The sequence below is a fragment of the Electrophorus electricus genome, chromosome 13 (genome assembly GCF_041902795.1).
Source record: "Electrophorus electricus isolate QZ-2024a chromosome 13, ASM4190279v1, whole genome shotgun sequence".
Classification (NCBI taxonomy): Eukaryota; Metazoa; Chordata; class Actinopteri; order Gymnotiformes; family Gymnotidae; genus Electrophorus; species Electrophorus electricus.
The window spans coordinates 26,675,138-26,690,142 of NC_137509.1; the positions used below are offsets into that span (position 1 = coordinate 26,675,138).

The 15,005-nt window shown below is 35.2% G+C and overlaps 17 pseudogenes; all 17 read left to right on the top strand.

The window, feature by feature from the left end:
- Positions 1-52: 52 nt before the first annotated feature.
- LOC145645478 (5S ribosomal RNA) lies at positions 53-173 on the top strand (annotated as a pseudogene).
- Positions 174-965: 792 nt separating this feature from the next.
- On the top strand, positions 966-1,086 carry LOC145646243 (5S ribosomal RNA; annotated as a pseudogene).
- A 793-nt stretch (positions 1,087-1,879) lies between these two features.
- On the top strand, positions 1,880-1,998 carry LOC145645467 (5S ribosomal RNA; annotated as a pseudogene).
- A 792-nt stretch (positions 1,999-2,790) lies between these two features.
- Positions 2,791-2,911, top strand: LOC145645479 (5S ribosomal RNA; annotated as a pseudogene).
- A 792-nt stretch (positions 2,912-3,703) lies between these two features.
- LOC145645480 (5S ribosomal RNA) lies at positions 3,704-3,824 on the top strand (annotated as a pseudogene).
- Positions 3,825-4,617: 793 nt separating this feature from the next.
- On the top strand, positions 4,618-4,736 carry LOC145645374 (5S ribosomal RNA; annotated as a pseudogene).
- A 793-nt stretch (positions 4,737-5,529) lies between these two features.
- On the top strand, positions 5,530-5,650 carry LOC145645485 (5S ribosomal RNA; annotated as a pseudogene).
- Positions 5,651-6,443: 793 nt separating this feature from the next.
- On the top strand, positions 6,444-6,562 carry LOC145645042 (5S ribosomal RNA; annotated as a pseudogene).
- A 792-nt stretch (positions 6,563-7,354) lies between these two features.
- On the top strand, positions 7,355-7,473 carry LOC145645144 (5S ribosomal RNA; annotated as a pseudogene).
- Positions 7,474-8,266: 793 nt separating this feature from the next.
- Positions 8,267-8,385, top strand: LOC145644812 (5S ribosomal RNA; annotated as a pseudogene).
- Positions 8,386-9,177: 792 nt separating this feature from the next.
- On the top strand, positions 9,178-9,296 carry LOC145645583 (5S ribosomal RNA; annotated as a pseudogene).
- A 793-nt stretch (positions 9,297-10,089) lies between these two features.
- Positions 10,090-10,208, top strand: LOC145645043 (5S ribosomal RNA; annotated as a pseudogene).
- Positions 10,209-11,000: 792 nt separating this feature from the next.
- LOC145645044 (5S ribosomal RNA) lies at positions 11,001-11,119 on the top strand (annotated as a pseudogene).
- A 792-nt stretch (positions 11,120-11,911) lies between these two features.
- On the top strand, positions 11,912-12,030 carry LOC145644965 (5S ribosomal RNA; annotated as a pseudogene).
- Positions 12,031-12,822: 792 nt separating this feature from the next.
- On the top strand, positions 12,823-12,941 carry LOC145645045 (5S ribosomal RNA; annotated as a pseudogene).
- Positions 12,942-13,732: 791 nt separating this feature from the next.
- On the top strand, positions 13,733-13,851 carry LOC145645046 (5S ribosomal RNA; annotated as a pseudogene).
- A 792-nt stretch (positions 13,852-14,643) lies between these two features.
- On the top strand, positions 14,644-14,762 carry LOC145645047 (5S ribosomal RNA; annotated as a pseudogene).
- The last annotated feature ends 243 nt before the right edge of the window (positions 14,763-15,005 follow it).

Here is a 15,005-nt window from a genome sequence, read left to right on the forward strand (position 1 = left end):
TTGGTCTTTGATCATATTTTCTATGATTAGGCAATTTGAGTAAGTGTTTAAGGTTTACAGCCATACCAGCTTCAGCACGCCTCCAATCTCATCTGAACTTGGAAGCTAAGGAAGTTTGTGCCTGGATAGTACTGAGGTGGGACCCTACCTAGGAATACCATGTGCTGTTAGCTTTTCTTGCATCACTTTAATTTACTTTCAAGCTGACATTCTCAAATGTGAAGTGCAGTGATTAATAAAAAAAACTATCTGTTAGCACCTGGGAATAGCAGATGCTGTAAGTTTTTTTTGCATCACTTTCATTTACTCTCCAACTCACATGCCTGAATGTGAAGTGCAGTGATTCATCAAAAAACTATCTTTTAGCACCTTGGACTATGAGATGCTGTAAGCTTCTCTTGCATCACTTTAATTTACTTTCAAGATGACATGCTAGGATGTGAAGTGCAGTGATTAATTAATAAAACCTATCTGTTAGCACCTGGGAATAGCAGATGCTGTAAGTTTTTCTTGCATCACTTTAATTTAATATGCAACTGACATGCTTGTATGTGAAGTGTACAGATTAAATAGAAATCTATTAGTACCAGGGAATAGCAGGTCCTGTAAGATTTTATTGCATCCCTTAAATTTATGTTCAAGCTATCAAGCTCAAATTTGAAGTGCAGTGAATAATTAAATCAAACTATCTGTTAGCACCTGGGAATAGCAGATGCTGTAAGTTTTTATTGCATCACTTTAATTTACTCTCCAACTGACATGCTTGAATGTGAAGTGCAGTGATTAATAAAAAAACTGTCTGTTAGTGCCTCCGAATACCAGATGTTGTAAGCTTTTATTGCATCATTTTAATTTACTTTCAAGATAACATTCTAGAATGTCAAATGCAGGGATTAATAAAAAAAATGTCAGATTGGTCTTTGATCATATTTTCTATGATTAGGCAATTTGAGTAAGTGTTTAAGGTTTACAGCCATACCAGCTTCAGCACGCCTCCAATCTCATCTGAACTTGGAAACTAAGGAAGTTTGTGCCTGGATAGTACTGAGGTGGGACCCTACCTAGGAATACCATGTGCTGTTAGCTTTTCTTGCATCACTTTAATTTACTTTCAAGCTGACATTCTCAAATGTGAAGTGCAGTGATTAATAAAAAAAACTATCTGTTAGCACCTGGGAATAGCAGATGCTGTAAGTTTTTTTTGCATCACTTTCATTTACTCTCCAACTCACATGCCTGAATGTGAAGTGCAGTGATTCATCAAAAAACTATCTTTTAGCACCTTGGACTATGAGATGCTGTAAGCTTCTCTTGCATCACTTTAATTTACTTTCAAGATGACATGCTAGGATGTGAAGTGCAGTGATTAATTAATAAAACCTATCTGTTAGCACCTGGGAATAGCAGATGCTGTAAGTTTTTCTTGCATCACTTTAATTTAATATGCAACTGACATGCTTGTATGTGAAGTGTACAGATTAAATAGAAATCTATTAGTACCAGGGAATAGCAGGTCCTGTAAGATTTTATTGCATCCCTTAAATTTATGTTCAAGCTATCAAGCTCAAATTTGAAGTGCAGTGAATAATTAAATCAAACTATCTGTTAGCACCTGGGAATAGCAGATGCTGTAAGTATTTATTGCATCACTTTAATTTACTCTCCAACTAACATGCTTGAATGTGAAGTGCAGTGATTAATAAAAAAACTGTCTGTTAGTGCCTCCGAATACCAGATGTTGTAAGCTTTTATTGCATCATTTTAATTTACTTTCAAGATAACATTCTAGAATGTCAAGTGCAGGGATTAATAAAAAAAAATGTCAGATTGGTCTTTGATCATATTTTCTATGATTAGGCAATTTGAGTAAGTGTTTAAGGTTTACGGCCATACCAGCTTCAGAATGTCCAATCTCATCTGAACTTGGAAGCTAAGCAAGTTTGTGCCTGAATAGTACTGAGGTGGGACCCTACCTAGGAATACCATGTGCTGTGAGCTTTTCTTGCATCACTTTAATTTACTTTCAAGCTGACATTCTCAAATGTGAAGTGCAGTGATTAATAAAAAAACTTATCTGTTAGCACCTGGGAATAGCAGATGCTGTAAGTTTTTTTTGCATCACTTTCATTTACTCTCCAACTCACATGCCTGAATGTGAAGTGCAGTGATTCATCAAAAAACTATCTTTTAGCACCTTGGACTATGAGATGCTGTAAGCTTCTCTTGCATCACTTTAATTTACTTTCAAGATGACATGCTAGGATGTGAAGTGCAGTGATTAATTAAAAAAAACTATCTGTTAGCACCTGGGAATAGCAAATGCTGTAAGTTTTTCTTGCATCACTTTAATTTAATATGCAACTGACATGCTTGTAAGTGAAGTGTACAGATTAAATAGAAATCTATTAGTACCAGGGAATAGCAGGTGCTGTAAGATTTTATTGCATCCCTTAAATTTATGTTCAAGCTATCAAGCTCAAATTTGAAGTGCAGTGAATAATTAAATCAAACTATCTGTTAGCACCTGGGAATAGCAGATGCTGTAAGTTTTTATTGCATCACTTTAATTTACTCTCCAACTGACATGCTTGAATGTGAAGTGCAGTGATTAATAAAAAAACTGTCTGTTAGTGCCTCCGAATACCAGATGTTGTAAGCTTTTATTGCATCATTTTAATTTACTTTCAAGATAACATTCTAGAATGTCAAATGCAGGGATTAATAAAAAAAATGTCAGATTGGTCTTTGATCATATTTTCTATGATTAGGCAATTTGAGTAAGTGTTTAAGGTTTACAGCCATACCAGCTTCAGCACGCCTCCAATCTCATCTGAACTTGGAAGCTAAGGAAGTTTGTGCCTGGATAGTACTGAGGTGGGACCCTACCTAGGAATACCATGTGCTGTTAGCTTTTCTTGCATCACTTTAATTTACTTTCAAGCTGACATTCTCAAATGTGAAGTGCAGTGATTAATAAAAAAAACTATCTGTTAGCACCTGGGAATAGCAGATGCTGTAAGTTTTTTTTGCATCACTTTCATTTACTCTCCAACTCACATGCCTGAATGTGAAGTGCAGTGATTCATCAAAAAACTATCTTTTAGCACCTTGGACTATGAGATGCTGTAAGCTTCTCTTGCATCACTTTAATTTACTTTCAAGATGACATGCTAGGATGTGAAGTGCAGTGATTAATTAATAAAACCTATCTGTTAGCACCTGGGAATAGCAGATGCTGTAAGTTTTTCTTGCATCACTTTAATTTAATATGCAACTGACATGCTTGTATGTGAAGTGTACAGATTAAATAGAAATCTATTAGTACCAGGGAATAGCAGGTCCTGTAAGATTTTATTGCATCCCTTAAATTTATGTTCAAGCTATCAAGCTCAAATTTGAAGTGCAGTGAATAATTAAATCAAACTATCTGTTAGCACCTGGGAATAGCAGATGCTGTAAGTTTTTATTGCATCACTTTAATTTACTCTCCAACTGACATGCTTGAATGTGAAGTGCAGTGATTAATAAAAAAACTGTCTGTTAGTGCCTCCGAATACCAGATGTTGTAAGCTTTTATTGCATCATTTTAATTTACTTTCAAGATAACATTCTAGAATGTCAAATGCAGGGATTAATAAAAAAAATGTCAGATTGGTCTTTGATCATATTTTCTATGATTAGGCAATTTGAGTAAGTGTTTAAGGTTTACAGCCATACCAGCTTCAGCACGCCTCCAATCTCATCTGAACTTGGAAGCTAAGGAAGTTTGTGCCTGGATAGTACTGAGGTGGGACCCTACCTAGGAATACCATGTGCTGTTAGCTTTTCTTGCATCACTTTAATTTACTTTCAAGCTGACATTCTCAAATGTGAAGTGCAGTGATTAATAAAAAAAACTATCTGTTAGCACCTGGGAATAGCAGATGCTGTAAGTTTTTTTTGCATCACTTTCATTTACTCTCCAACTCACATGCCTGAATGTGAAGTGCAGTGATTCATCAAAAAACTATCTTTTAGCACCTTGGACTATGAGATGCTGTAAGCTTCTCTTGCATCACTTTAATTTACTTTCAAGATGACATGCTAGGATGTGAAGTGCAGTGATTAATTAATAAAACCTATCTGTTAGCACCTGGGAATAGCAGATGCTGTAAGTTTTTCTTGCATCACTTTAATTTAATATGCAACTGACATGCTTGTATGTGAAGTGAACAGATTAAATAGAAATCTATTAGTACCAGGGAATAGCAGGTCCTGTAAGATTTTATTGCATCCCTTAAATTTATGTTCAAGCTATCAAGCTCAAATTTGAAGTGCAGTGAATAATTAAATCAAACTATCTGTTAGCACCTGGGAATAGCAGATGCTGTAAGTATTTATTGCATCACTTTAATTTACTCTCCAACTAACATGCTTGAATGTGAAGTGCAGTGATTAATAAAAAAACTGTCTGTTAGTGCCTCCGAATACCAGATGTTGTAAGCTTTTATTGCATCATTTTAATTTACTTTCAAGACAACATTCTAGAATGTCAAGTGCAGGGATTAATAAAAAAAAATGTCAGATTGGTCTTTGATCATATTTTCTATGATTAGGCAATTTGAGTAAGTGTTTAAGGTTTACGGCCATACCAGCTTCAGAACGTCCAATCTCATCTGAACTTGGAAGCTAAGCAAGTTTGTGCCTGAAGAGTACTGAGGTGGGACCCTATCTAGGAATACCATGTGCTGTAAGCTTTTCTTGCATCACTTTAATTTACTTTCAAGCTGACATGCTCAAATGTGAAGTGCAGTGATTAATAAAAAAACTAACTGTTAGCACCTGGGAATAGCAGATGCTGTAAGTTTTTTTTGCATCACTTTCATTTACTCTCCAACTCACATGCCTGAATGTGAAGTGCAGTGATTCATCAAAAAACTATCTTTTAGCACCTTGGACTACGAGCTGCTGTAAGCTTCTCTTGCATCACATTAATTTACTTTCAAGATGACATGCTAGGATGTGAAGTGCAGTGATTAATTAAAAAAAACTATCTGTTAGCACCTGGGAATAGCAGATGCTGTAAGTTTTTCTTGCATCACTTTAATTTAATATGCAACTGACATGCTTGTAAGTGAAGTGTACAGATTAAATAGAAATCTATTAGTACCAGGGAATAGCAGGTGCTGTAAGATTTTATTGCATCCCTTAAATTTATGTTCAAGCTATCAAGCTCAAATTTGAAGTGCAGTGAATAATTAAATCAAACTATCTGTTAGCACCTGGGAATAGCAGATGCTGTAAGTTTTTATTGCATCACTTTAATTTACTCTCCAACTGACATGCTTGAATGTGAAGTGCAGTGATTAATAAAAAAAACTGTCTGTTAGTGCCTCCGAATACCAGATGTTGTAAGCTTTTATTGCATCATTTTAATTTACTTTCAAGATAACATTCTAGAATGTCAAGTGCAGGGATTAATAAAAAAAAATGTCAGATTGGTCTTTGATCATATTTTCTATGATTAGGCAATTTGAGTAAGTGTTTAAGGTTTACAGCCATACCAGCTTCAGCACGCCTCCAATCTCATCTGAACTTGGAAGCTAAGGAAGTTTGTGCCTGAATAGTACTGAGGTGGGACCCTACCTAGGAATACCATGTGTTGTAAGCTTTTCTTGCATCACTTTAATTTACTTTCAAGCTGACATTCTCAAATGTGAAGTGCAGTGATTAATAAAAAAACCTATCTGTTAGCACCTGGGAATAGCAGATGCTGTAAGTTTTTTTTGCATCACTTTCATTTACTCTCCAACTCACATGCCTGAATGTGAAGTGCAGTGATTCATCAAAAAACTATCTTTTAGCACCTTGGACTACGAGATGCTGTAAGCTTCTCCTGCATCACATTAATTTACTTTCAAGATGACATGCTAGGATGTGAAGTGCAGTGATTAATTAAAAAAAACTATCTGTTAGCACCTGGGAATAGCAGATGCTGTAAGTTTTTCTTGCATCACTTTAATTTAATATGCAACTGACATGCTTGTAAGTGAAGTGTACAGATTAAATAGAAATCTATTAGTACCAGGGAATAGCAGGTGCTGTAAGATTTTATTGCATCCCTTAAATTTATGTTCAAGCTATCAAGCTCAAATTTGAAGTGCAGTGAATAATTAAATCAAACTATCTGTTAGCACCTGGGAATAGCAGATGCTGTAAGTTTTTATTGCATCACTTTAATTTACTCTCCAACTGACATGCTTGAATGTGAAGTGCAGTGATTAATAAAAAAACTGTCTGTTAGTGCCTCCGAATACCAGATGTTGTAAGCTTTTATTGCAACATTTTAATTTACTTTCAAGATAACATTCTAGAATGTCAAGTGCAGGGATTAATAAAAAAAAATGTCAGATTGGTATTTGATCATATTTTCTATGATTAGGCAATTTGAGTAAGTGTTTAAGGTTTACGGCCATACCAGCTTCAGAACGTCCAATCTCATCTGAACTTGGAAGCTAAGCAAGTTTGTGCCTGAAAAGTACTGAGGTGGGACCCTATCTAGGAATACCATGTGCTGTAAGCTTTTCTTGCATCACTTTAATTTACTTTCAAGCTGACATGCTCAAATGTGAAGTGCAGTGATTAATAAAAAACCTATCTGTTAGCACCTGGGAATAGCAGATGCTGTAAGTTTTTTTTGCATCACTTTCATTTACTCTCCAACTCACATGCCTGAATGTGAAGTGCAGTGATTCATCAAAAAACTATCTTTTAGCACCTTGGACTACGAGCTGTTGTAAGCTTCTCCTGCATCACATTAATTTACTTTCAAGATGACATGCTAGGATGTGAAGTGCAGTGATTAATTAAAAAAAACTATCTGTTAGCACCTGGGAATAGCAGATGCTGTAAGTTTTTCTTGCATCACTTTAATTTAATATGCAACTGACATGCTTGTAAGTGAAGTGTACAGATTAAATAGAAATCTATTAGTACCAGGGAATAGCAGGTCCTGTAAGATTTTATTGCATCCCTTAAATTTATGTTCAAGCTATCAAGCTCAAATTTGAAGTGCAGTGAATAATTAAATCAAACTATCTGTTAGCACCTGGGAATAGCAGATGCTGTAAGTATTTATTGCATCACTTTAATTTACTCTCCAACTAACATGCTTGAATGTGAAGTGCAGTGATTAATAAAAAAACTGTCTGTTAGTGCCTCCGAATACCAGATGTTGTAAGCTTTTATTGCATCATTTTAATTTACTTTCAAGACAACATTCTAGAATGTCAAGTGCAGGGATTAATAAAAAAAAATGTCAGATTGGTATTTGATCATATTTTCTATGATTAGGCAATTTGAGTAAGTGTTTAAGGTTTACGGCCATACCAGCTTCAGAACGTCCAATCTCATCTGAACTTGGAAGCTAAGAAAGTTTGTGCCTGAATAGTACTGAGGTGGGACCCTACCTAGGAATACCATGTGTTGTAAGCTTTTCTTGCATCACTTTAATTTACTTTCAAGCTGACATTCTCAAATGTGAAGTGCAGTGATTAATAAAAAAACCTATCTGTTAGCACCTGGGAATAGCAGATGCTGTAAGTTTTTTTTGCATCACTTTCATTTACTCTCCAACTCACATGCCTGAATGTGAAGTGCAGTGATTCATCAAAAAACTATCTTTTAGCACCTTGGACTACGAGATGCTGTAAGCTTCTCTTGCATCACTTTAATTTACTTTCAAGATGACATGCTAGGATGTGAAGTGCAGTGATTAATTAATAAAACCTATCTGTTAGCACCTGGGAATAGCAGATGCTGTAAGTTTTTCTTGCATCACTTTAATTTAATATGCAACTGACATGCTTGTATGTGAAGTGTACAGATTAAATAGAAATATTTTAGTACCAGGGAATAGCAGGTCCTGTAAGATTTTATTGCATCCCTTAAATTTATGTTCAAGCTATCAAGCTCAAATTTGAAGTGCAGTGAATAATTAAATCAAAATATCTGTTAGCACCTGGGAATAGCAGATGCTGTAAGTATTTATTGCATCACTTTAATTTACTCTCCAACTAACATGCTTGAATGTGAAGTGCAGTGATTAATAAAAAAACTGTCTGTTAGTGCCTCCGAATACCAGATGTTGTAAGCTTTTATTGCATCATTTTAATTTACTTTCAAGACAACATTCTAGAATGTCAAGTGCAGGGATTAATAAAAAAAAATGTCAGATTGGTATTTGATCATATTTTCTATGATTAGGCAATTTGAGTAAGTGTTTAAGGTTTACGGCCATACCAGCTTCAGAACGTCCAATCTCATCTGAACTTGGAAGCTAAGCAAGTTTGTGCCTGAATAGTACTGAGGTGGGACCCTATCTAGGAATACCATGTGCTGTAAGCTTTTCTTGCATCACTTTAATTTACTTTCAAGCTGACATGCTCAAATGTGAAGTGCAGTGATTAATAAAAAAACTAACTGTTAGCACCTGGGAATAGCAGATGCTGTAAGTTTTTTTTGCATCACTTTCATTTACTCTCCAACTCACATGCCTGAATGTGAAGTGCAGTGATTCATCAAAAAACTATCTTTTAGCACCTTGGACTACGAGCTGCTGTAAGCTTCTCTTGCATCACATTAATTTACTTTCAAGATGACATGCTAGGATGTGAAGTGCAGTGATTAATTAAAAAAAACTATCTGTTAGCACCTGGGAATAGCAGATGCTGTAAGTTTTTCTTGCATCACTTTAATTTAATATGCAACTGACATGCTTGTAAGTGAAGTGTACAGATTAAATAGAAATCTATTAGTACCAGGGAATAGCAGGTGCTGTAAGATTTTATTGCATCCCTTAAATTTATGTTCAAGCTATCAAGCTCAAATTTGAAGTGCAGTGAATAATTAAATCAAACTATCTGTTAGCACCTGGGAATAGCAGATGCTGTAAGTTTTTATTGCATCACTTTAATTTACTCTCCAACTGACATGCTTGAATGTGAAGTGCAGTGATTAATAAAAAAACTGTCTGTTAGTGCCTCCGAATACCAGATGTTGTAAGCTTTTATTGCAACATTTTAATTTACTTTCAAGATAACATTCTAGAATGTCAAGTGCAGGGATTAAGAAAAAAAAATGTCAGATTGGTCTTTGATCATATTTTCTATGATTAGGCAATTTGAGTAAGTGTTTAAGGTTTACGGCCATACCAGCTTCAGAACGTCCAATCTCATCTGAACTTGGAAGCTAAGCATGTTTGTGCCTGAATAGTACTGAGGTGGGACCCTACCTAGGAATACCATGTGTTGTAAGCTTTTCTTGCATCACTTTAATTTACTTTCAAGCTGACATTCTCAAATGTGAAGTGCAGTGATTAATAAAAAAACCTATCTGTTAGCACCTGGGAATAGCAGATGCTGTAAGTTTTTTTTGCATCACTTTCATTTACTCTCCAACTCACATGCCTGAATGTGAAGTGCAGTGATTCATCTAAAAACTATCTTTTAGCACCTTGGACTACGAGCTGCTGTAAGCTTCTCTTGCATCACATTAATTTACTTTCAAGATGACATGCTAGGATGTGAAGTGCAGTGATTAATTAAAAAAAACTATCTGTTAGCACCTGGGAATAGCAGATGCTGTAAGTTTTTCTTGCATCACTTTAATTTAATATGCAACTGACATGCTTGTAAGTGAAGTGTACAGATTAAATAGAAATCTATTAGTACCAGGGAATAGCAGGTGCTGTAAGATTTTATTGCATCCCTTAAATTTATGTTCAAGCTATCAAGCTCAAATTTGAAGTGCAGTGAATAATTAAATCAAACTATCTGTTAGCACCTGGGAATAGCATATGCTGTAAGTTTTTATTGCATCACTTTAATTTACTCTCCAACTGACATGCTTGAATGTGAAGTGCAGTGATTAATAAAAAAACTGTCTGTTAATGCCTTCGAATACCAGATGTTGTAAGCTTTTATTGCATCATTTTAATTTACTTTCAAGACAACATTCTAGAATGTCAAGTGCAGGGATTAATAAAAAAAAATGTCAGATTGGTATGTGATCATATTTTCTATGATTAGGCAATTTGAGTAAGTGTTCAAGGTTTACGGCCATACCAGCTTCAGAACGTCCAATCTCATCTGAACTTGGAAGCTAAGCAAGTTTGTGCCTGAAAAGTACTGAGGTGGGACCCTATCTAGGAATACCATGTGCTGTAAGCTTTTCTTGCATCACTTTAATTTACTTTCAAGCTGACATGCTCAAATGTGAAGTGCAGTGATTAATAAAAAAACTATCTGTTAGCACCTGGGAATAGCAGATGCTGTAAGTTTTTTTTGCATCACTTTCATTTACTCTCCAACTCACATGCCTGAATGTGAAGTGCAGTGATTCATCAAAAAACTATCTTTTAGCACCTTGGACTACGAGCTGTTGTAAGCTTCTCCTGCATCACATTAATTTACTTTCAAGATGACATGCTAGGATGTGAAGTGCAGTGATTAATTAAAAAAAACTATCTGTTAGCACCTGGGAATAGCAGATGCTGTAAGTTTTTCTTGCATCACTTTAATTTAATATGCAACTGACATGCTTGTAAGTGAAGTGTACAGATTAAATAGAAATCTATTAGTACCAGGGAATAGCAGGTGCTGTAAGATTTTATTGCATCCCTTAAATTTATGTTCAAGCTATCAAGCTCAAATTTGAAGTGCAGTGAATAATTAAATCAAACTATCTGTTAGCACCTGGGAATAGCATATGCTGTAAGTTTTTATTGCATCACTTTAATTTACTCTCCAACTGACATGCTTGAATGTGAAGTGCAGTGATTAATAAAAAAACTGTCTGTTAATGCCTTCGAATACCAGATGTTGTAAGCTTTTATTGCATCATTTTAATTTACTTTCAAGACAACATTCTAGAATGTCAAGTGCAGGGATTAATAAAAAAAAATGTCAGATTGGTATTTGATCATATTTTCTATGATTAGGCAATTTGAGTAAGTGTTTAAGGTTTACGGCCATACCAGCTTCAGAACGTCCAATCTCATCTGAACTTGGAAGCTAAGCAAGTTTGTGCCTGAAAAGTACTGAGGTGGGACCCTATCTAGGAATACCATGTGCTGTAAGCTTTTCTTGCATCACTTTAATTTACTTTCAAGCTGACATGCTCAAATGTGAAGTGCAGTGATTAATAAAAAACCTATCTGTTAGCACCTGGGAATAGCAGATGCTGTAAGTTTTTTTTGCATCACTTTCATTTACTCTCCAACTCACATGCCTGAATGTGAAGTGCAGTGATTCATCAAAAAACTATCTTTTAGCACCTTGGACTACGAGCTGTTGTAAGCTTCTCCTGCATCACATTAATTTACTTTCAAGATGACATGCTAGGATGTGAAGTGCAGTGATTAATTAAAAAAAACTATCTGTTAGCACCTGGGAATAGCAGATGCTGTAAGTTTTTCTTGCATCACTTTAATTTAATATGCAACTGACATGCTTGTAAGTGAAGTGTACAGATTAAATAGAAATCTATTAGTACCAGGGAATAGCAGGTCCTGTAAGATTTTATTGCATCCCTTAAATTTATGTTCAAGCTATCAAGCTCAAATTTGAAGTGCAGTGAATAATTAAATCAAACTATCTGTTAGCACCTGGGAATAGCAGATGCTGTAAGTATTTATTGCATCACTTTAATTTACTCTCCAACTAACATGCTTGAATGTGAAGTGCAGTGATTAATAAAAAAACTGTCTGTTAGTGCCTCCGAATACCAGATGTTGTAAGCTTTTATTGCATCATTTTAATTTACTTTCAAGACAACATTCTAGAATGTCAAGTGCAGGGATTAATAAAAAAAAATGTCAGATTGGTATTTGATCATATTTTCTATGATTAGGCAATTTGAGTAAGTGTTTAAGGTTTACGGCCATACCAGCTTCAGAACGTCCAATCTCATCTGAACTTGGAAGCTAAGAAAGTTTGTGCCTGAATAGTACTGAGGTGGGACCCTATCTAGGAATACCATGTGCTGTAAGCTTTTCTTGCATCACTTTAATTTACTTTCAAGCTGACATGCTCAAATGTGAAGTGCAGTGATTAATAAAAAAACTAACTGTTAGCACCTGGGAATAGCAGATGCTGTAAGTTTTTTTTGCATCACTTTCATTTACTCTCCAACTCACATGCCTGAATGTGAAGTGCAGTGATTCATCAAAAAACTATCTTTTAGCACCTTGGACTACGAGCTGTTGTAAGCTTCTCCTGCATCACATTAATTTACTTTCAAGATGACATGCTAGGATGTGAAGTGCAGTGATTAATTAAAAAAAACTATCTGTTAGCACCTGGGAATAGCAGATGCTGTAAGTTTTTCTTGCATCACTTTAATTTAATATGCAACTGACATGCTTGTAAGTGAAGTGTACAGATTAAATAGAAATCTATTAGTACCAGGGAATAGCAGGTGCTGTAAGATTTTATTGCATCCCTTAAATTTATGTTCAAGCTATCAAGCTCAAATTTGAAGTGCAGTGAATAATTAAATCAAACTATCTGTTAGCACCTGGGAATAGCATATGCTGTAAGTTTTTATTGCATCACTTTAATTTACTCTCCAACTGACATGCTTGAATGTGAAGTGCAGTGATTAATAAAAAAACTGTCTGTTAATGCCTTCGAATACCAGATGTTGTAAGCTTTTATTGCATCATTTTAATTTACTTTCAAGACAACATTCTAGAATGTCAAGTGCAGGGATTAATAAAAAAAAATGTCAGATTGGTATTTGATCATATTTTCTATGATTAGGCAATTTGAGTAAGTGTTTAAGGTTTACGGCCATACCAGCTTCAGAACGTCCAATCTCATCTGAACTTGGAAGCTAAGCAAGTTTGTGCCTGAAAAGTACTGAGGTGGGACCCTATCTAGGAATACCATGTGCTGTAAGCTTTTCTTGCATCACTTTAATTTACTTTCAAGCTGACATGCTCAAATGTGAAGTGCAGTGATTAATAAAAAAACTATCTGTTAGCACCTGGGAATAGCAGATGCTGTAAGTTTTTTTTGCATCACTTTCATTTACTCTCCAACTCACATGCCTGAATGTGAAGTGCAGTGATTCATCAAAAAACTATCTTTTAGCACCTTGGACTACGAGCTGTTGTAAGCTTCTCCTGCATCACATTAATTTACTTTCAAGATGACATGCTAGGATGTGAAGTGCAGTGATTAATTAAAAAAAACTATCTGTTAGCACCTGGGAATAGCAGATGCTGTAAGTTTTTCTTGCATCACTTTAATTTAATATGCAACTGACATGCTTGTAAGTGAAGTGTACAGATTAAATAGAAATCTATTAGTACCAGGGAATAGCAGGTCCTGTAAGATTTTATTGCATCCCTTAAATTTATGTTCAAGCTATCAAGCTCAAATTTGAAGTGCAGTGAATAATTAAATCAAACTATCTGTTAGCACCTGGGAATAGCAGATGCTGTAAGTATTTATTGCATCACTTTAATTTACTCTCCAACTGACATGCTTGAATGTGAAGTGCAGTGATTAATAAAAAAACTGTCTGTTAGTGCCTTCGAATACCAGATGTTGTAAGCTTTTATTGCATCATTTTAATTTACTTTCAAGATAACATTCTAGAATGTCAAGTGCAGGGATTAATAAAAAAAATGTCAGATTGGTCTTTGATCATATTTTCTATGATTAGGCAATTTGAGTAAGTGTTTAAGGTTTACGGCCATACCAGCTTCAGAACGTCCAATCTCATCTGAACTTGGAAGCTAAGCAAGTTTGTGCCTGAAAAGTACTGAGGTGGGACCCTATCTAGGAATACCATGTGCTGTAAGCTTTTCTTGCATCACTTTAATTTACTTTCAAGCTGACATGCTCAAATGTGAAGTGCAGTGATTAATAAAAAAACTATCTGTTAGCACCTGGGAATAGCAGATGCTGTAAGTTTTTTTTGCATCACTTTCATTTACTCTCCAACTCACATGCCTGAATGTGAAGTGCAGTGATTCATCAAAAAACTATCTTTTAGCACCTTGGACTACGAGCTGTTGTAAGCTTCTCCTGCATCACATTAATTTACTTTCAAGATGACATGCTAGGATGTGAAGTGCAGTGATTAATTAAAAAAAACTATCTGTTAGCACCTGGGAATAGCAGATGCTGTAAGTTTTTCTTGCATCACTTTAATTTAATATGCAACTGACATGCTTGTAAGTGAAGTGTACAGATTAAATAGAAATCTATTAGTACCAGGGAATAGCAGGTGCTGTAAGATTTTATTGCATCCCTTAAATTTATGTTCAAGCTATCAAGCTCAAATTTGAAGTGCAGTGAATAATTAAATCAAACTATCTGTTAGCACCTGGGAATAGCATATGCTGTAAGTTTTTATTGCATCACTTTAATTTACTCTCCAACTGACATGCTTGAATGTGAAGTGCAGTGATTAATAAAAAAACTGTCTGTTAATGCCTTCGAATACCAGATGTTGTAAGCTTTTATTGCATCATTTTAATTTACTTTCAAGACAACATTCTAGAATGTCAAGTGCAGGGATTAATAAAAAAAAATGTCAGATTGGTATTTGATCATATTTTCTATGATTAGGCAATTTGAGTAAGTGCTTAAGGTTTACGGCCATACCAGCTTCAGAACGTCCAATCTCATCTGAACTTGGAAGCTAAGCAAGTTTGTGCCTGAAAAGTACTGAGGTGGGACCCTATCTAGGAATACCATGTGCTGTAAGCTTTTCTTGCATCACTTTAATTTACTTTCAAGCTGACATGCTCAAATGTGAAGTGCAGTGATTAATAAAAAAACTATCTGTTAGCACCTGGGAATAGCAGATGCTGTAAGTTTTTTTTGCATCACTTTCATTTACTCTCCAACTCACATGCCTGAATGTGAAGTGCAGTGATTCATCAAAAAACTATCTTTTAGCACCTTGGACTACGAGCTGTTGTAAGCTTCTCCTGCATCACATTAATTTAC